General features: G+C 41.7%; 1 protein-coding gene across 1 annotated transcript in view; it reads right to left on the bottom strand.

The window, feature by feature from the left end:
* Positions 1-11,941, bottom strand: part of SACK1B (scaffolding CK1 anchoring protein B) — a 45,555-nt gene extending 33,614 nt beyond the window's left edge. The window contains exon 1 of the mRNA XM_035109778.3: positions 11,695-11,941. The gene's annotated coding sequence lies outside the window, so the exon portion shown is untranslated. The remainder of the gene's footprint in view (positions 1-11,694) is intronic.
* Between the last annotated feature and the right edge of the window lie 10,327 nt (positions 11,942-22,268).

Raw genomic sequence — 22,268 nt, 5'->3', positions numbered from 1 at the left:
TCATCAAACTTTCCAGACCTCTGCCAGCCTGGTTTGGGGAGTGGTGTGGTCTGAGTCGGCTGTCAATCTTAACCTAGAGACCGATAAGGAAGTATAACTGTACCCTTTTGATCCGGTTGTGGCATTTAATGTTGCTGAAATGTTCATGACAGTGTCATGAGACTTCACAGGCATGTTAAGAAACATTTGGTGCAGAGATTCCAGAAAATTAAGACAGGAAGGTGCTTGTCGTTCATCCATGATATTCCCTGTGAAGTCCCTCGGGGTTATTGCTGGTCCCTAAACATTAGATATAGACAGGGCCAGCCAGGACATTTTGCCGTTTGACACCACCAGCAAAAGAAGGCCAGAGAGCTGCAGATGACATGTTCCTCGGTCACCACATCTGCTGCTTGAGGTGACTGACTCATTTTGCCTTATGTCCTGGATTTAAGAGCATCTGGATGTATACTTCTCTGTGATTTTATACATAATTGACTGTTTTTTTAAACAACAACAACACATATTACTGTTGTTGGATGCCATTAACAGTGAGAAGGAAAACCTTCAATGGTTGCAGCTCTACACACATTTATCTGAGAGCAATTCACATTGAACTCAACAGAACTTCTACATAAATTTGCACAGAATAGCATTGTAGAAACCCGTCCTTGCCTTCTCCTTTTCAAACACGTTCCACCTCTCATGCCTCCTGTACACAGTTTATAGAAAAGAGATACAACTCATCCACTGCTCCCTAGAACGTGCCCTTGAGTTTACTGCACTCCTCTTTCTTTTCCCATGCTGATCTAATCCATTTTCTGCTTGCCTCCACAACAAACCTACATCTCGTCCATGACTAATTAGCAGAGAAACGCTCAAGAACTGCTTTTCTCCCACACCTTCTATCAGACATTGAATCAGCAAGGTGGTTATAGGTATCCACCCTGATTGCTCTCGAAAGCAGCAACATATATCTGTAGCGATATCAAAACTTGTTCATTAAGTCTTGCATTACAAGCCAAAGCCGTAATTCTCTTATTGCCACAAGAAGAGATACCAATTAGGGTTAAATATAAAACCCACATTTGTTACTAATCTTTTATAGAGTTTAAGAAAGAGTCTACATTTGTGTGACTCGCCTTTGCAGCAGGGAGAGGAAGTTCTGTTGAACAAGTGCCAACAGGACAACTTCGTTGGCTACATCTTCTCTCTCTCTCTCTGTCTGTCTCCACACACACACACACACACACACACACACACACACACACACACACACACACCCCTTATGATGACAATACACTTGATATATCAGTTGCTGAGAAAGAAAAATGCATAGAAAACACTGTGCTACATTTGTTACTAAACAAATGCAAATCGCTGATCACGCTGCTCTCTTTTAATTTATTTCATGTATCTCTCACCTTTCCTCCAAGGAGCTCAAGGTAGTGTACAATGTGTACATGGTTCAGCCCTTCCCCATTTTATCCTTACAACAATCCTGTGAGGTAGGTTTGGCTGAGCTTTTAAATCCAATTGCTAATGATTTGGCACATTAGTACAGTAAATGCATACCTTGGCCATTGGGCATTATCTGATTGGCTAGTCTTGTGCACCCATTGAGAATGCGATCCAGTGCTTGTGGAAGACCAATTAGCTTTGGTAATTTAACAGAGGTGCCATCTATCAGTGGAATACCAAGATACATGCAGGACACCCTCAAGACAGCACTTCCTTCTACCAACATAAAAGTAGCCAAGAAGGACAGCTCAGGTCCAATAGTCACTGCAGAACCCACTGGCTTAGAACATTTCCTCCGGGAAACACCCATGGGACCCAAGAACAAGCTTTGACTGATTCGAATACTAGGAACTGTTTTGCATATATAACTCTAAAACTATAATCTTCGTATTCCCATATTGAAAGGCCCCAGCAGAATTCCCTTATGAATCATTCTCTTATGAACCCTCTTGCCCTGAAAACATTTTCTTAACAGCTCTCACTTTCTTCCCTTCTGAGATGCATGCAGCCTGAAGTCAAAGCCTAGCCAAACCCTGCTCATGTAGAAAATTTCTATACCACTTAATCAAATGGCGACTCCAAGAAGGGCAGAAATAAAAGAGAAATTCCACAAATCAATAACAAGCAAATATCCAATAATATATGTGTCTGGGTAGACTTGCCAGAACAAAAATAAATAAAAGAGAGAGTGTTCAACAGGCACCTAAAACAATATAACCAGGATTTCTGGCTGATTTCAATTGCCAGGGAGTTCCAGAACACGGCAGTAGTTTCCTCAGAAATAGACCTTATGTGGGGTACAGATTGAAGAAACCAAATTGGCACATGTGTGGCAAGGCAAGCTGAGTGCTTAAATACTACAGACCAGGCATAAGCAAACTCCAGCCCTCCAGATGTTTGGGACTACAATTCCCATCATCCCTGACCACTGGTCCTGTTAGCTAGGGATGATGGGAATTGTAGTCCCAAACATCTGGAGGGCTGGAGTTTGCCTATGCCTGCTACAGACCCTCTTTTATATGATAGGGTAAAGGTATTTTTTATTAGTATGTATTGACTGGTTAGACAGTCAGGATGTGAGCACATTGTGACAACTGCAAATTTTTACTTATTACTATAATTATACGGGTTGAGTTGTATTTTAATCAACTGTTTGTTCATTCAGCTTTTGAAATTTATTATTATTATTATTTGCTCTTAGCCTTTATTTTGTTTGACACCTTGGGTGGGCTAGGTTCAGAATGGCAGGGGAAAGCTTTAGCTGTAGATTTAAGATCTGCATCCCAATTACCGTAACTGGAGAGGATGACAACAAGCTAAGACTTCAGCACTCTCAATTACAGAAGTGCTGGTTTCAGTACAGGCCACACAAGAAGTGCCATCTCTCTCCTCCCCAAGCCAAATTTGATGGAGTTTAATGATTTTCTCTCTCTTCAGTCTTTCTCTCTCTTCTATTTTCAACATCAACATGAAACTCTTCTAGTCTCTTCTAGCAATAAAACCCAAAAGCAAACGAAGATATTTCTTCCTGAAAGCCAATGTCAGCAAATATTTTTCACCAATTTCATCTTAAAATGTGTTTAGTATTGGGTACTTAATTTCACTTTTGATATATTAAATATTGCCTTTCTTTAAATGCATGCACAATGACTTTAATTATTACATCAGGAATTTTTACATGTAAGAGAAACTGTTCCATTCTTTCAGGATCTTCAAAGGATTTGTATTACATAACTTGAAATGTAAAAAATTATTATTATTCAGTTAATTGGTTAAAAACCAGCCTTTCCGGGCCCTAAAACTGGCAACAGATGCCCTGCTCACCTGCTCACCGTTACAATTCAATATGTTTGGGAGGTGAGGTACAAGAGACTGGGCCTTTTCAGTAATGGCCCCATCCTTGTGGAATTCTATGATGTGGCTCCTTCCTTGATTATCTTCAAATGGACCTGGTATACCTGGCTGTTCCAAGGTATAACTGAATAAAACTGGTGCTCTCACTACAGTGTTTATATGGCATGGTTAATTGCTTTATGTTTTAACTTTTTTATTATTTTAATTACTCTGAGAGTACCTTTGGCTCCAGAAAGACAGTACAAAGCTATATTAAATAAATACAGCCTAACATGGCAGGCACTGTAGTATCACATCATCAGTTTTGTCTGGATTAACTTTCAATTTGTTCACCAGCCACACGAAATCTCTAACAACAGTGAGACAGTCCTTTTTTTAAAAAAACAAAACATCAAACTCAAGAGTTTCTTTTGGTCATTATTCCAGTTCTTCACAGATTCCGTGAGGACACCTGGAGATTAGTTGGAATTTACCTTTTCCCCAATCCTGCTCCCACCTACCAACATGTTTATGTATTAATAATCTGGGAATCACAAGTGGGAAGAGTGCCGTTGGACGCAGGTCTTCCCTGCTGGCCTCTCATAGGCATTTGTTTGGCCAATGTGAGAACAGGATGCTAGATTGGATGAGCCACTGGCCTGATCCAACAGGCTCTTTTTATGTTCTTGGTCAATGGAGCAATCAACTATAAGAACACTCAGCTCAGTTTAGTACAGATCCATGCAGGCATCCCCAAACTTCGGCCCTCCAGATGTTTTGGACTACAATTCCCATCTTCTCCGATCACTGGGACCACTTATCTAAGGATCATGGGAGTTGTAGGCCAAAACATCTGGAGGGCTGCAGTTTGGGGATGCCTGAATCTACAGCCATAGTAATAATCTAGGTGCTGCTGGGTTCCAAATCTCATCAGCCCCAGCCAACATGGCCAGTGGGTCAAGGATGATGGGAAGCGAGCTTGGCAACATTTGGCAGGTCACAGGTACTCCGCCGCTGTCCTGAAGAGTGTGCATTTGTAGGAGAAAATAGCTACTAGTAGTGTCTATGATAGAAATAGGACTGGGCGATATTCTGCTTTTCAACATCCCGATATATCACCAGCTAAACATTGCGATATATATCACAATGTCTGAAATACGGATGGAGCTATGTAGAGGCATTGGTTGGCTTCACGTTTTTTCTCACATTGTGATTTTTCCATGACATACACACAAACATCATGAAACCAGTTATCATGATATGGACCTGAAACCAGATTTGGACGATAATATTGCCCAGCCGAAATACACATCATGATTTGCGATATATTGCCAGGTCCAAAACTCCGAAACCAGTAACACCATATGGACTTCAAACCAGTTTTAGATGATATATTGATATATTGCCCAGGCCTAGACAGAACCTAGTGAGAAAGTGTAGGAAAATAGAATTACTACTTTACCCAGGCTGAAAATTCAGATTTAATACCAGTGTGGTTTTTCAGTGGTTAGAGACAGTGTAATACTGTACAGTGTTGCACTAGGTGGAACTAATTTAAATCTCTGCTCAGCCATAAAGTAATCTTTGGCCAGTTATACACATTCAAGACTATCTTACTTCACAGGTGAAAACGCCACTCTTATCTTCTTGGGGAAAAGTTGTGCTATAAGTGTGAGAAGTAAATGTTTCTTACACAGAATACAGTACTAGCAAACTTAAATTTCACCTCACTTTGGTTTGGTATAGACCAGGCATCCCCAAACTTCGGCCCTCCAGATGTTTTGGACTACAATTCCCATCATCCCTGACCACTGGTCCAGTTAGCTAGGGATCATGGCAGTTGTAGGCCAAAACATCTGGAGGGCCAGAGTATGGGGATGCCTGGTATAGACTCCATAGAGACCATTACTGACATCAAACAGATCCTCAAAAACATCAGCTCATCTATTAGCAATTGAATACACAAATGTTTTAGCTTGTGAACAGATCTGTGCAAACTGATGGCTGACATCCCTTTAGCGTTTTGTGCCTCACACCCCAGCATAAGCAATGTGCACTGAATACAAAAAGCAAGCAGATATCAATATAGATGGAAATGAATCACATTTGTATATGTTTAAGGCAGCAATCCCACACACATTATCTGGTAGGCAGATGTGTTACCCACATTATACTGCATGTGGTTAAAAATTGGGATGTGAAGAAAAATTAATTACATGGCAGTTATTAAAATCACTGAATTAAATCCAACAGTTTCCTCATAGATTGGTGTTGGTTATTTATTGATCATTAACTAAATTAGCTGAATTACTAAATTAGTTGAATTACTGCCCAAAACAGCATACAGTACAAAAAAAATCCAACAAAATCAAGTTATGCTTAGACCCTATCTACCAGTCAGTACGGGGTCCAGAAATGTCTATAATGAATGAAATGGAAACTACAGAGCACAGCTGCATTATAAAGTCCCTTCCGCCATAGGAGGAGGGGAGATTGTGGGCACCATGAAGCCTACACGTGATGGGGGAATGGTTGCCATTCCCCCCAAGCCCATTGGCCGGTTCCCAGGACTCTCCAAGGGGGCGCGGCTCACTGATTTAAGCAAGCGTGCGGCAGGGAATCGGCCCCTCTCTTTTTCAGGACCCCGAGCTGCTGCGTTTTTTGCTACTGGATCGTGCTGCAGGCCGAGCCGCCACTGCCGTGCCCTTGGCCGCTGCCTGTGCCACGGCGCTCCCTTGGCGCATCCAATCAGGACGCTCCAAGGGGGCGCGGCTCACTGATTTATGCGAGTGCACAGGAGGGAATCAGCGCCTCTCTTTTTCAGGACCCCCGCCCACCCTCCCATTAGGCAGGTCTCTCCTTCCAAAATTGCTATGGACCTCAGTTGGTCGCCGTTGAGGGACCTGATAGGAATTTTCCCACTTGGCAAATTGGCTCTGGCCAGGTGGTTTTCGCCTGCCCCCTAGCAACTTGTCACAACTTTGGTTTTGGTGGTAGGCATTTGATTATCTCTGAAAAGTTACAGGTGGGGGGGGGAGGTTGCTGCCATCACGCCCCCCCCCCAATGCTGAAGGGTACTCCCTTAAGGAGTCCGGGGTGTGGCCATGTCCGAAGCCGTGGTAGGTGAGGGCCTAAGGCACGCCCCTAGTGGTGGCCCCAGGGTGAGTTCCTAGTTGATCTGCATTGCAGGGCTCACCCAATGGTGGTTAACCCTTCACAGACTGCCAGCAGAGCGGGCTGGAGTTGGATATAGACGGTTAGATCCAATGCCTAAGCCAATACCTCTCTGCATCTGTAATCAATAAAGTTGTGGCCTTCTACGCCCATTAACCTTATGCAATGTGTCCTGTGTCTTTATTTATTCTGGGGAGGGTTCGGGGTATCGCCACACAATACAGTTCAATAAAAACATTTGCCACCTCTTTGGGTTCTGGGAGGTGTGTGGAACAGCTGGAAGCAACAGCTTCATCACTGGCCTTAGGCAAGTTACTAGGTCTCAGGCTAGCATCCCATCTGCTTTATGGGAATAATAATAATTAACCCCCACACACACAAATCCTCTATTTTAAAAAAATCAAAATATTAAATTGCAGTGTCTTTTACCTATGGTATTGTAGCTGATCCCTGGAAGAAGTTGAATGGAACCAATAAGTACTTTTATAGCTGGATCAATGGTCATAGTAAATAAACTTGGGCTTTTTCACAGGGTCAGATACAAACTCCATTGTTTTGATCATAAAACAAATGTATGCATCCCTGTTAAAACTGATTTACACCACACCTGTCTTGCTCCAAAACCCACACCTTGGAAAATCCCCTGCTATTCTTCACAAAAGACCAAACAAGAAAAGCAGCAGTTTTAAGTGATCCACGCATATTAGAACGTTCTCAAATCCCCTTCTGAAACATAATACCCCACCCAATTAGGACATTATGAGTCTTGCTAAAACAATGCTTCATTAAGCAACAATAACTGTTCCAGACACAAGAATGGCATTAATAACACAACAAAGAAATGTCTACTAAGACCTACCCAAACCTACGGCACTGTTGAGTTAATTACTATATAACACCAATACTAATGTACCACAACTATAAGTGTTATTTCATCCCTACTGTCTTTCTTCACAATATGTTATTTAAAAAAGAGAAACAGTTCTTTATAATAGAGGACATTAAAAAAATATCTCTAAAACAAAACAAACAGATTAGTAATATCTGTTTAAAGCAGAATTTTAACTTTTCGAGTCCACGGCTGCCTTGACCAACTGCATTCTCAGGAGCCCAGTTACCCCCTGCCTGAATAGTTGGCAGCCTCTCACCCTTTTTCGGACACCCTCCCTTATGGAGTGTTCCCTCAGCCTCCTCTCCTCTACCCTCTTCTTGGGAGTCCTCTGGGCAGCTGCTGCTGCTGCCCTGGTCTCTGAGCTGCCCCACCCCCACCCCCCAAAGAGAGGTTCCTCCTTCCCACAAGGGCCTGGGATTCGTGTGTCCATTCCCAACAACAAGGGCTGGCTGGCTGACTGGCTGGGCTCCCTCGCCCTCTTGCTTGCTTACTCCAAGGCTGCCTCAGCTCATGGCAACCAGCACCCCATGGCCAGCCCCAGAGGCACCATTCACCTGGGGAGCTTGGAACCAGGGTTGCTGCAACAAACAGCCATGCAAGCCTTTGGGAGGCAGAGTTGCGAGAGGGCATCAGAGGAGGGAGGGAAGGAAAGTGGGGCAGAGGCCAGTGCTGCCCGTGGCACCCCTGACCATCGTTCAAGGCACCCCAGGGTGCCACGGCACAGTGTTAGAATCATAGAATCGTAGAGTTGGAAGAGACCACGAGGGCCATCCAGTCCAACCCCTTGCCAAGTAGGAAACACCATCAAAGCATTCTTGACATATGCCTGTCAAGCCTCTGCTTAAAGACCTCCAAAGGAGGAGACTCCACCACACTCCTTGGTAGCAAATTCCACTGCTGAACAGCTCTTACTGTCCGGAAGTTCTTCCTAATGTTTAGGCGGAATCTTCTTTCTTGTAGTTTGAATCCATTGCTTCATGTCCGCTTCTCTGGAGCAGCAGAAAACAACCTTTCACCCTCTTCTATATGACATCCTTTTATATATTTGAACATGGCTATCATATCACCCCTTAACCTTCTCTTCTCCAGGCTAAACATACCCAGCTCCCTAAGCCGTTCCTCATAAGGCATCGTTTCAAGGCCTTTGACCATTTTCGTTGCCCTCTTCTGGACATGTTCCAGCTTGTCAATATCCTTCTTGAGCTGTGGTGCCCAGAACTGGACACAGTACTCCATGTGAGGTCTGACCAGAGCAGAATACAGTGGTACTATTACTTCCCTTGATCTAGATGCTATACTCCTATTGATGTGTTGAAAACCACTGGTTTAAAGCAAGGAAAGTATCAAAAACTCTGATGCAGAAGACCTACTGCCCTATATTTAAACATGTATATTAATACATTGTCTACCATTTATACAAAAAGGGAGAACAAATGTGATCAGATTTTTGTTAGGGGCAGGTATCCATATACGTTAAAAGCATAAAATATTATGGCTTCAATTCTAAAGAGACTTGCTTGGGAGTAAACACAGTGGATACAGAGGGACCTCTTTATAAACATGCACAAGAATGTGCAGTAAGGCCCCAATTCTTTAAATGTTTAGTAGGAAGTGGGGCCTACTGAAATCAGTACGACCCACTTCCAAGCAAGCATGCACAACAGGCTACTGCCTAGTGATCAAGCTGCAAAGACCACTTATAGTACATGGGAACAAAGTCAAAGAAAGCGCTGAAATTTAATACGCAACATTGTTTTATTTGAAGCTTAGGTGTCTAATGGGAATGTATTCTTGAATCAAACTGCTCATGGAGAAGTTGCTCAAGGCATTTGAATTTAATGGAGATCACACTAAGATTACTGTCTTAAACATTTCCCCCCCAATGAAGCCATATTAACTTACTTTTTGAATCAGGGATTTCATCTCATTAATACATATAGTTCTTTGATAAGAATAATACAATTTCATTGTTACGGGCTCGATTAGCTACAGGTTAAAAGTGCAAGCAAATATTGTATATGGGAAATATTAAAAGAATCCAGGAGGGGGGGAAAACACAGCACCCAACATTCCCCTAGTTTTTGTGCCTTGTTCAGTGTGGTATAATGTAACAACCAAAGAGTGTATTTTGGGGACATACTGATGTCCTCCAACCAATTTTTTTAATTTAAATAAATTAAATGTATAACCATAACAGTGTCATGTTGTCTCTGTTCTCTAGGAGGCACTAGACTTAATTGTATTGGGGTAGAGTGGGGTGGAAGAGAAACAGGATGGAGGTAGAGTCGGGTGTTTCCTGTGGCTGTTCTGTTTGTGTTTGAGAAAAATAGCACAGTTCTTGTTGAGCTTCCAGATGACTGTGTCCTCCAGGTATCCAAGACATTTGGGACATGCAATTTAAAAGTATGCATGTACATAAATGCCCACATAAGACGTACAGTCGCCTTGAGAAATGGCTTAAAAGTAGGTATGCAAAACATAAGGCACCTTGAGAAATATAAGTGGACTGCAAGTTTGAATGAACAGTGGTTTATGCATGCCTCTCATCAGCCAGCCTTAACTTTGTTTTACATTACTGCTGTTTTTCTAAAAACTCTAAGGACACCAGCCCCCCTCCCCACAATTCTAAGCATTCCAATGCTCTACCCATTTGACCTCAAGGGTTTTTACTATTGAAGTTAATCTATCCACTATCACACAATATGAAAACAAATTATTATTATTTATTACATCTGTATACCGCCCATCATCTGAAGATCCAGGGTGGTTCACAACGTAAAAATACAAAACAAGAACACGAAATACATAATGAAACAGAAACAAACCAATAACACCCCCCAAACACAGCCAAATACCTGGGTATTGAGGAACAAGTGATGTGTTGCAAAATTAGATGGCTGTTAGCATGCTAGCAACCAAGTAAAGATTTTTTGGGTTGATTAAGTGTGTGGTTTTTAATTATCAAAACCTCAATAAAAGTGCCTTCGTGAGACTATTGATTTAACAGAGGTTGAACTCTGCGACTAATTCTGCTTCTGCTCCTGTCGTGGTTGGTGGATGAATCTGATTTTAAGAGCAAAACAAATGCACTGTAATACTAAGAATCGCAGGTGGGCAGTGTTGTTACGCTCGGGTTGGGCCTGCCTGCTTTCCAAAGACATCTGTTTGGCCACTGTGAGAACAGGATGCTGGACTAGATGGGCCTTTGGCCTGATCCACTGGGCTCTTATTTCTGATGCACAGGCAAGGCAAGGGTTGCTTTCTACCAGTCCAGTCTTTCTACTATTACTGCTTGCAAGCTAGACTCAGATGCTGGAAGCAAGCCCACCATGTTTGAATGACTTTCTCCCAGGTAGCCTTACAACCTGAATGTACACCATAAACCATGTAGGTTTTGCATTTGCCTTCCAGATCAATTACCCCCCCCCCAAAAAAAGACAAATGTAAGCTTCACAGGTGAAAACAGCCTGGAATTCTTAACCCTGTTCTTTTCCACATGAAACACATCAAATATTACTGTGGCACTTGAAACAGGAATGATTTTTATCTGGTGGGAAGGGAGACAACCAAATCGCGCCAACTCTGCCCTTCCCAGCATGTGGCAGCTCTTCTTCACCTTATCCTTACTCCTTGGTCTCTCCAACCATGGGTGCCCAGATGATCTTGGACTATAACTCCAATCTTCCCCAGACAATTTAGCCAATGGTCAGGGGTGATGGGAGTTGTAGTACACCAACACCCGAGATTTAAGGTTGAAGAACAGAGCCCTAGTCAAAACTTTGTTGGATAGTTCTCTTATTTTCCTGTCCTGCCAGCCAAGTCCCTCAAAGATATACAACCGGGTGTTCTTTCTTTACAAAGCAACGTCCTTCGCTTTTACAAGACCATGAACTCCAGGGCTTGCGCCGCGTCCGTTATGGGCTGGAGTGAGAAAAGCCTCCTTGAAGTCGCGGTTTTATTTTCTCCTCACGTCGGAAGAGCAGCCCCTCAGCCCCGCTGTTTCCCATCCATTTTAAACTAGGGCCCATGAGAATGTCTCCTTGGGCACTTGGGCAAACAAAAAGCACTGGAAACCGGAGTCAGACCTTTCCTCCCTGTCAACAAAAGGAGGGCCGTCAGTGGAGAGGAATGTGAGATGACCAGGCGCGCATCAGCTTCTGTTCAAAAAGAGAACGAAAAAGGGGGGACTAGGCAAATTGGAAACTCCCTCCGTTGCCTGCCGTGCCCTTTCAAGAGAAACTCGCCCAAACTGAGGGCGGAGGGGAAGGCTGGAAAAGAAACTCAGGACCACTTACTTTGCTGCGTCCCCGCGCGCGTGGCCTTCGTCCCCTCGGAAGCTTCGCCTAGCATGGGAATTGGCGCAGAGGCAATTGCGCGCACCGGGGGAGAAGCGGCGAGCTTCAAGTTGCAACACGGCTCCCCTCCTCGCAGGTATTTCCCGTCCTCCTCGCGCTCGCTCTCAGGAGCGTTGTGGGCAGGGATGGGCGTGGAAACCAGTTCCAACATGCTCGAGAAGTGCAAACCCAGCCCTGGCGGCCGCCGCCAAAAAGGAAAGAAAAGAAAAGAAAAGCAGCAGCAGCAGAAGTGGAGCAAGAGCTTGGTTGAACCCAAAGGACCCAGCCCTTTCCCGAGCAAAGTACATGCCTCCTTCCCATTGTCAGCTCAGCAGCTGTTGCGGCTTCAGAAGGGCGGGAGCTGGAAGGGCGCAGAGGGCAAGAAGGGGTGGCCTCAGAGGAAGTGGGAGACTTCTTAGGGTCTCACCAGGGCCGGCCCCCTCTGTAAGGCCCACCGAGGCAGCTGACTCAGGCGGCGCCCCACTCCCACAAAGAAGCCAGCTCTCACAAGATTTGGCTTCCATCCAGGCATTTATCTCATATTTTTTTAGGTAGCACGATTGGTGCCTCTTGCCAGGGTTGCCATATTTCCGGACGTATGGCAAACCTCCTAATGCCCCCTTCACTGGAGAGGTTCTGGGTTCTGGTCACCTGCAGGTGCTTCTCCTTGTTTCTCTGTAGTGGTGCCAGAGAAGTCCTCTACTGCCTCTGCCCCCCAACAACAGCAACAATTTATTTATTTATACCCCACCCATCTGGCTGGGTTTCCTCAACCACTCTGGGCAGCTCCCAACAGAATATTAAAAACACAATAAAACATCAAACATGAAAAACTTCCCTAAACAGGGCTGTCTTCAGATGTCTTCTAAAAGTCAGCTAATTGTTTATTTCCTTGACATTTGATGGCAGGGTGTTCCACAGGGTGGGTGCCACTACCAAGAAGGCCCTCTGCCTGGTTCCCTGTAACCTCACTTCTCACAGGAAGGGAACTGCCAGAAGACCCTCGGAGCTGGACCTCAGTGTCCGGGCAGAAAGATGGGGGTGGAGATGCTCCTTGCTACCTGAGAAGCGAGGAGAAGATACTATCACTCCTCCTGTGTTGCTGGTGGCTTCGCCACTGGAAGCTGCACAACCAGTGCTATTTTTCTATATAAAAAAAGAGGTGCCAGAACTCACCATTAACTCCTGCCTTGTTCTCTTAAAATGGCTATGGCGCCCACCTGAAAGGTGCCAGAACTTAGTTCCTGTGAGTTCTGGTTGAAAACAAATCCTATGCACAGCTTTGGGTTCAGGGTGAGGGAATGGCAGAGGTGGCAGTTGCCAGGTGAGAAAAGCAATGACAAACCTAGACAGCATCTTAAAAAGCAGAGACATCACCTTGCCAACAGAGGTACGTATAGTTAAAGCTATGGTTTTCCCAGTAGTGATGTATGGAAGTGAGAGCTGGACCATAAAGAAGGTTGATCGCCGGAGAATTGATGCTTTTGAATTATGGTGCTGGAGGAGACTCTTGAGAGTCCCATGGACTGCAAGAAGATCAAACCTATCAATTCTTAAGGAAATCAGCCCTGAGTGCTCACTGGAAGGACAGATCGTGAAGCTGAGGCTCCAATACTTTGGCCACCTCATGAGAAGAGAAGACTCCCTGGAAAAGACCCTGAAGTTGGGAAAGATTGAGGGCACAAGGAGAAGGGAACGACAGAGGACGAGATGGTTGGACAGTGTTTTTGAAGCTACCAACGTGAGTCTGACCAAACTGTGGGAGGCAGTGGAAGACAGGAGTGCCAGGCATGCTCTGGTCCATGGGGTCATGAAGAGTCTGACACGACTAAACAACAACAAACCACTTGTGACTATTATTACTATTTCCATTTTACGAAAGGGGAACTGAAGCCGAAAGATAATGACATTCCTGAAACCATATATCAATGGATATGGGCTCTCAATAGAAGTTTTTATGTTTTGGATTAAGGAAGTCAGAGACACTTCCATAAAATTGATTTGTTTTAAAGCACTTCCTTCTTACTCTAGAACAGTAACATTCTACAAGCATACTTGATGCCCCTCTCACCAGAAAAGGAAGTGAAAGCTAACAATGGATAGGTGGGGGAATAAGAAGAGGGGGGAGGAAATAGGGAAAATATTTAATTTGATTTTTTTTTTTAAAAAAAGTGTATTTGCTTGAAGAGTTCAGTAGTTTTGAGGATGTTGAAATGAAAAGCAACTTTCTACTAACAGTCTGATTCTTATGTGTAGAGGAACATTTAATCTCTAGCAATCCAATTAAAAACACTAGCACCATTTAATTAAATGCATATGTAACATTTCCAATGCCAATTTCAGGAAGTGGTGCTTAATAATTCAATGAACAGGAGGCAAGGCAGTCATTCTCAGGTTTTTCAGCTGTGTTACTGGTTTTATAGGAAGCTTCCAGTAGATGACTCTTTAACAGTTTTACAGTTTATAGGGATGATTATTCAGAATTTGTAGTGGCGGGTGGAACCTAGGAATATGCTTCTGAAGGATTTCTGTTTATAAAAACCCATTGTGAGATATAGTTTGCCTGGCTATCTGATTGACATTCTTCTGCTCTGCTCTAGAAAGGATAGTCAGCACACAAAGGGGCTGTTTATTACTCAACTAGCAGCAGAGTTCTATTATGTTATTTGCGCTACAAAGAGTCTTTCAAAACACAGTGGACTACTAAGCCTGAACACCTTTTATATTCCATCTCCTCCTTTTTCTAATGATATGTGCCTTCTCTCTTTGTTCTGTGTTCAGCTTACAAGCCACAGAAGATGACACACAAGCCATAAATTACAGTTTCTATGTTTCTTGGTCCATGATGAGCAAACGCTTCTCTTAATTAAAAAACAAGCAAACGAGAATTTGTAACGGTGCACTGCTATGCATTCATTCAGGAGCAAATCCCTTTTAGTTTAGTAAGGCGTCTTCTCAAGAACATGGGTATAAAATTGTAGCCCCAAAGAGAGCAACCCTAATCCCTGATCTTTGCCATAGGACAAGGGCTAGGGTATGGTAGACGTTTGTGTTATCAACAGCTTCAAAAGGCCATTTCACAGTCAGCGAAGGAAACACCAAGCTAAAGAGTAGCAGTAATGAACAGACCACATTTTTGAGAATGAAGCACATGGCAGAGGCATGACTAATGGAAAAGAAAGCTGATAAAAGACATTACAAAGTAAATAACAATATTCCCACCAATAGTGGCATCTCGGCTAACTCGGCAGCTGCCTACTCTGACAGTTTCCTCCCCCCTCACTGGAACCTTCAAACATGTGTGCAAGACACAGTAAATATTAAAGGCTAAAATGTAAATCACATTACATGAATTTTGGAAGAATATCCCGGGGGGAAATGTTTTCAAAGCATTTTACAAAGTAAAATTGGACGGCAATATAAAACAGCCTATGTAGGGGCTCAAGGTCCTTTGCAGGTCCATCAGTTCTAGCATACCATATTATCTACCAAAAGCTCATAATATCAGGGTGTATTGCTATTGGCAGCTGTCATCAAACTTATAGTGGTACAGGCAACTAACTAGAGTTCTCTGCAGGGAGTTCCAAAATGGGCACAATAGGATCACTTCATTCTGTTTAATCTCTAGGCTAGGAGGTCACAGTTAGTAGTCTCCTTCAGATCGGTTTTGTATGGGAACATTCTTATTCTAGTAGTTATCCTTTGATAGAAAATGTTGTTTCCTGACCCTTTAGTGCCTCCTGAAATATTGCACTTTAAGCAGGGTGTGCCCAGGGTGTGCCTGTGGATTCAAAGAAATGCAAGAATTTAAAGAAACATTAAAAAAATGTGTAAATGGGAAGTGTAATTTGCAAGGTTTGGGGCTGCACACACACACACACACACACACAAACACAAACACACTGACACAGTACCTGATGACATCCAAACATACATAAAAGCCATTTCCTCCAACTCAGGAAACCTTGTTTTTAATTGTCACACCAAAGTCACATTTGATCTCCCATCTTAAGTTAAATTGGTGTCTGGTGGCCAAACATAGACAAAGATCCCCACCGCCATCTTGGGAACTCTCATATACTGAAATATGCCACAACAAACAGGGGTGGCAGGGATTTTTTTTTAATGGCCATTCTAAATGAATCATCAAATGTAACAATGTGTGTTAGAAGACATCTGAAGGCAGCCCTGTTTAGGGAAGCTTTTAATGTTTGACAGACTATTGTATTTTAATATTTTGTTGGAAGCTGCCCAGAGTGGCTTGGGAAACCCAGCCAGATGGGTGGGGTAAAAATAATAAATAAAAATTATTACTACATTAGCAGGGAGCTTGTTACAGAATACTGCAAGCTATGACATTTCAATTGGTTTCTAGTTAAGTTCAGATTTTTTAAACTCCATATTGAGCCTGTTGCTTGTGGATGGCATCTGTTTCCCCCTCATTTCTTGATATTTTTATTGTTTCTGTAGGGCATCACTCTTTATTGATGAGATCACTTTGTGCTAGTTTAGGCTAAATATTTTACATGCATATAAGATGGTTGCTTGCCTCCCAATGAGGTCAGGTTTATATAGGATTGTCATATTTCACATCGTGTCCTCCCTCAAAGAGGACACGTGTTGTGGTGAGACCTGGAGACTGACCTCCTGTGTTGTGGGTGGGTAAGATTGGTCAGCCACAACACCCGATTAGTAGGTCCCACAATATTGGGTTCAATCTGGCCAATGGAGGAGGTTGTGCTTGTGCCCGAGTCCAGGGGGACATCAGGGTGGCGTACATAGTCTGTTCCCGGCTTTCCGCCTATTCAGGTGTTCACCCTTGGCTGACCTATGCTAGTGCCCTGGGTCAGCGCTACCTGCAAGGGTGCAGGGAGCTAGTCGAACCAGAACCTATGCAACCACTCACTTTTCTGTAATCTCATGAGAAAAGTTGTGGCCTAAATTCTGCCAAAAACCAAAACTAAAATTTGAGTCAAGTGTGAATTTATTTAGGGAGGAGGTCTCTGGGTCTGAACATGCAAAAAGTAAAATTACTGACACCCGCAAAATAGTGATTCTAAGCTTTGAAAACTGTTTCTGCTGCTTTTTCCATCATGTTGCCATACATCTAGGTTTCCCCTGACATTTTGCAGATTCAGCAAAATCCCCCTCCCCCAACGCCATTTTTACAGCCGGAAACCAGGACATGTCAGGAATTTTCCTGACATATAGCAAGCCTAGGTTTAGAATTCTGTGCCATTATTATCATTCAGGGCATGGCAGTTTTGTTTGATCTTTTGCAAACAAACCTCTCCAAAGTGTTTTTTTTAAACCTTCGGAATTCTGAAACCTCCCTGTATTTAAAAATGCCTTTAGGCTGCATAAAAATTTCATAATCCATTCTTGTTCAGCAGTTGCTGAGAAAGCTGCCTTTTCACTTCTATTTTAAAAGCAATTAATGAAGTTGAAGGTTTCTTCATGTTACACTCAGGGTTGTTTTTTTGCTGTCCTCATAGGCGGCATAATTAGTTTTGCTTGGCTCTCTTGAGTTACATATACCTCCTCCTTGACAACACAATAGATTGGCCCAGACATGTTTTACTAAATTCCAAACATTTTACAATTCCTTTTCACTTTTGCCTGAAGCTGAGTTAATGAATTTCTATAATGCGTCAGAGAAATGAATTACTCTTCCCATACTCTGAGTATGGATTTGCCATTTTTGTTTGTTTGTTTGTTTATTTGGTCAGGTGGACATAGCTATAGGGGTCTGAAACTGCTAATCTATACATGCAACTTTTTTTGGATACAACATTTACAACCCCATGCATCCGAAGAATAATTTACCATATAGTCAGTGTTTACATACCAAGAATTTATAAAGGTGCCTGTACTCATCATGAAGTTGTTACAGTAAGTGCCACACTTTTAAAAGTGGGGGAAAAGAGGTGCCAGTACTGCGTATCCTTGAGTACCCCCAGAATAAAAGCACTGATCAAGATGATCATCAAAGAATCAAAAAGGTTAGCACAAAGTTTTTATAACAGAGTTTGAGTTGTACAATCCACAGTGAATAAGGTCAATAGCAATGGATGTCTGATTTTATTGCCTCCCCAAGAAAGAACTAAAAGTGATACAATATCATGCATTCAAGCAGGGGTGCAAACTTGAATATTTGATCACATGATGCAGTGCATGCACACCATTTGAATGGCAATGCCCATCAACTTTAGGCTGGTTGACCCCCTCAAATATTTTAGGGGGGGTCCTGATGACTCCTTGGGCCTTAGCAGGTGGCTCCTATGCATTCAATGATAGCTCAGTCAGTAGAGCATGAGACTCTTAATCTCAGGGTCTTGCCTTCCAGCCCGTTAGTTAAAATACCCCATTGGACAGTGTTGGACTAGACAGCCCTCGTGGCCCAACTCTACAAATCTTCCATTTAATTCAATCACTAAAAACAACTACAAAAAGACATGATCTAATTGACATTTGGAACAACAGAAGAACATAATAGGAAGCTGTGGAAGTCTTCTCCTGTGGAGAAGGAGTGGTGCCACTGGAAGATCACTTATGGTGCCAGAAGAACATAACACACCAGTGAGAAGCTCCACTGCCATTATGTCCTGCTGGCAATGTTCTGTTGTAAGCAGAGACTGAAATGGCAGCATTATGGAGCCAGGATCCACCAGCTCCCAAGCCTTTTTGCTCCCCTGATGTGCCTCTGAAAAGGGTGCAAAATCCTGGGTCAAGAGGGCAGTAATATACCTCCCACTGGAAGGATATTTTTTTTAGAACAACAACAGGAAAACCTTCCACTTCACCTCATGCATCAGCCACAGCTATCCAGCGAGGCTTGGGAAATGGCAAGAACGCCACAGGGTCGCCTCCCCAAAGACAATTGTTCTCTTGGTTGATTAGCAAGGCAATAATTTAACAACCAATATCATGAACTTTTGGATAGGTTATGCATCATTAATAAAGTCCCATTCGGAATGTGAAATCAAAGGAAAACCTATACAAAGGGAAGCGATTAGAATGATCACAAGGCTTATTTGCAGTAAAGTTATTTGATTAGAAGCAGAAATAGGTAGACAGCTGTAACTGCATTGCATATATAATATAAAGTCTCTTGCCCAGCATCTACATTGATAATTTAGTTTTTTTAAAAAAACCAATAAACACACATAGACACACAAAAATTTCAAATGCACACTATATCCTAACTGATAATAGCCTTAACATATAATTAAAGGGTGCTACCTCCTTAATTTGCATTTATATTATTTTAATTTGTTTTTTATAAAGATTAATGCAGACAAGATGACACACTGGCATAATCTAAGATACTAGATGAACAAGGCGAATACTCTGTACTTATTAACATCCATGCTGTATTGTTTCATATAACAAATGCATGGCATCCACAATTGCTTAACTCATTTTATCTCTTTCATCCCCCTTCCTTTTACTGCAGGTGCTGTTGAACACAGTCCCAGCCAGTATTGGAGATGATGGGAGCGCTCATTCAGCAACATATATCATATCTACACCATAATTTTAAATTATCCGGCTTCCCCAAAAGAACCCAGGGAACTGTAGTTTTAAGGGTGCTAGGAATTATTTTCAAGATTCTTTGGTGCAGGTAATTACTTAGTTCCTTACATCATTTCCTTATTTCATTACACGAGTTCTGTTTTTAAACAAATGGTGGTATTTAACTATAAGATAAGTGAACATGCAATGGAAGGAAATCGGTGATTTAATTTCCCAGTCTATTTAACACAGAATGGAATAAAGTGGACTGTCTTGTAAACAGGAATCTTTCAATGAAAGGCACAGTAACCCCCAAAGGTCTCAGGGGCATTGCAAGACATTGCAACGTACAGATAATATATGTAAATTTAATGTTTCTATTTAATTGTTCTTTTATTTTTATTTTTTTACTTCTTTATCAAAAAGTTTTATGAAAATAATACAATAATATGACACTGTGTAAAATATAACAAGTGTAATTTAGTGCTTTTTTGAGAACATTCGGAAGTTTTATTTAGGTCTTTTTAAAATTTCTTGTATTCTTTTTTAAATTTTTTGTTATATGGGATGAGATATAAATTGTAATATAGTATACTGTTGTATAATTTTGTGAAATATGTTTAATAAAGATTTAATAATAAAAATAAAAAGGTCTCAGGGGCATTTTGTCTGCTATTACTGTAGACAAATGTGCTGCAACTGCTTTTTTTTTAAAAAAAATGCCACCAATATGGGAATAAATTGGTAACAACTTGTATATTGTTTTCTAAAATGTGGGTTTTATCTATATTTCCATAATTTTATAATGACCACATGTTTTTGAAGTCTGTTGATGTCACTGCCATTTTCTTGTGAATATTTCATGTAAACTACCGCTGATCAGGACTAGGGGGAGGGGAGAGTCAAAGTCCCCTAACTCAACACAGTAGTATTTTGATCTTGATAGGGGCCCACACTGAGAATTAGGGTATACAGATAGGTAGCTAACACACCATCTCATTGGGCCCTGAATCAGGACAATTTTGAGAGTGACACAAATCTTATGTTGTTTTCTCAGCATAAAAAAGTGAGGAAAGAAATAATATCAGACTTCAGGCCAAATGAAGAAGCTAACATAAGAGAGGCAACCAGTTCAATTTTTGCTTATCCTTGCTCTCCTGTGATTGATCTGGAAATGTAGCAGAAGATATTGATATTTTTATTTTTAAAAACTGTCACTGAAAGACTGTTTCAGATGTATGCTATAAGGCTTTTCTGAGTCACTGGAAATTCAGGTTAAAAGAAATACCAGTTGCCTGTTTTCATTTCTGTTTTTATGTAAGCTCAAGCTGTCTTATCTCTATTTTGCAAAATTCTCCTCCTTAAGCAAACAGAGGAAAGTTGATAAATGCAAATATTAACCAGTTTTATGCCAGCTTTTTTTCTAAACATTCATGTACAGACATGCTTGCTAGTGCAGTATTTTGACCATCTTATTGGTGCTTGTGATCACCGAAAGACTTCAAGCCTTTTTTTCCCCATTATAAAACTAATTAAAAGCAGAAATTCTTGCCTCACAAAGAGAACACGATTCCCTATTTTAGGAGTGAAGTTCAAGAAATTCTGTGATGTGAAAACAACTTTTTAAAAAATATATATAACAAGCAGCAACAGAGCCCCCCCCCCATGTCTCAACAAATGAAACTGATTTGTAAAAATGTTACGAGAGACATTGCACATATTTCTGTAAATCAAGAAAATCTTTAATAAAAAAAACAAGCAGCAAATGTGTGGTTACTTCCATCTCATAGACATACTTCTTGATCTACTGTAAAATATGATCAAGAAGTAAAGCACCAAAATATTAATTAATTTGGAATGATAAACCAATTGTGATAGTTTGGAGTGATCTATTGCATGATTTCAGCATATTGTATAGCATCCGTTCGAAACATTTGAAAAATGAAATGTGGGCTGCAATCCTGTACCCAGTTGCCTGGCCATAAAGCTTATTGAGAGGCCAGGGTGGTGTAGCAGTTGCAATTGTGGACTTCCATCTGGGTAATGCAGGTTCTATACTTTGCCCAGCTATGAAGCTCATTGCATGGCCTTGGGCCAGTCTTCGTCTCACCACTCAATCTCAGAGGTTGACAAAATATGGGGGAGGGGTGTAGGATGTAAAGAAAAGTTACAAAACCGAATTTTATTTTATAAAATTAAAGTGGTACCTTGGGTTAAGAACTTAATTCGTTCCGGAGGTCCGTTCTTAACCTGAAACTGTTCTTAACCTGAGGTACCACTTTAGCTAACTGGGCCTCCCGCTGCTATTTCTGTTCTCATCCTGAAGCAAAGTTCTTAACCCGAGGTACTATTTCTGGGTTAGTGGAGTTTGTAACCTGAAGCGTCTATAACCCGAGGTACTACTGTACTCTTTCATTCACCATATATAAAAACTACTGTAAATAGACACAAACCATTATACCACCTGAGTTGCTACAATTGTAAAGGAACAACAGAATTTCCCCAAGACAATAGCCAATTTTCCTGTTTAGTTATTTGAACATGTCTTTCCTGTATTCCTAAATTTTGTCATGAGGCTGAAGATGGATTGAGAAACAGGAAGAAAATGTTTGTTTTTAAAAAAAACTTGATTATGTAGTTGTTAAAGAAAAACAGAAAATAATTCCTGATCATTTCCCGTTCACATCATTAGATATATTGTGTCATATTGATTGAATTTTAAATTGCTTCATACTGCCAAGTGGTTCATTTCCTGCTGGAAGTTATGATGTTTCATGTTGTGATGGAAGTGGATCATTTGTTTTTCCAGAACTCCAATAATATTATTCTGATGCTCCATGCCTGTCAGTTCCTACCAACTTTCACCACTGGTCAGATGACTTCATCAATATTTCTACATCGTCTCACACAATAGTTCCCCATTCCTGACCCCAATAACAAAATATTAAACACCATCACTCTTGTCCAGCAAGAATGATCCATGCACTGAATCAGGTCACCTTCCACAATGGAAACTCAAC

This window comes from Zootoca vivipara, chromosome 3, assembly GCF_965207765.1.
Source record: "Zootoca vivipara chromosome 3, rZooViv2.hap1.1, whole genome shotgun sequence".
NCBI lineage: Eukaryota > Metazoa > Chordata > Lepidosauria > Squamata > Lacertidae > Zootoca > Zootoca vivipara.
The sequence above is the reverse complement of the archived record's forward strand: the minus strand, read 5'-3'. Positions and strand labels throughout refer to the sequence as shown.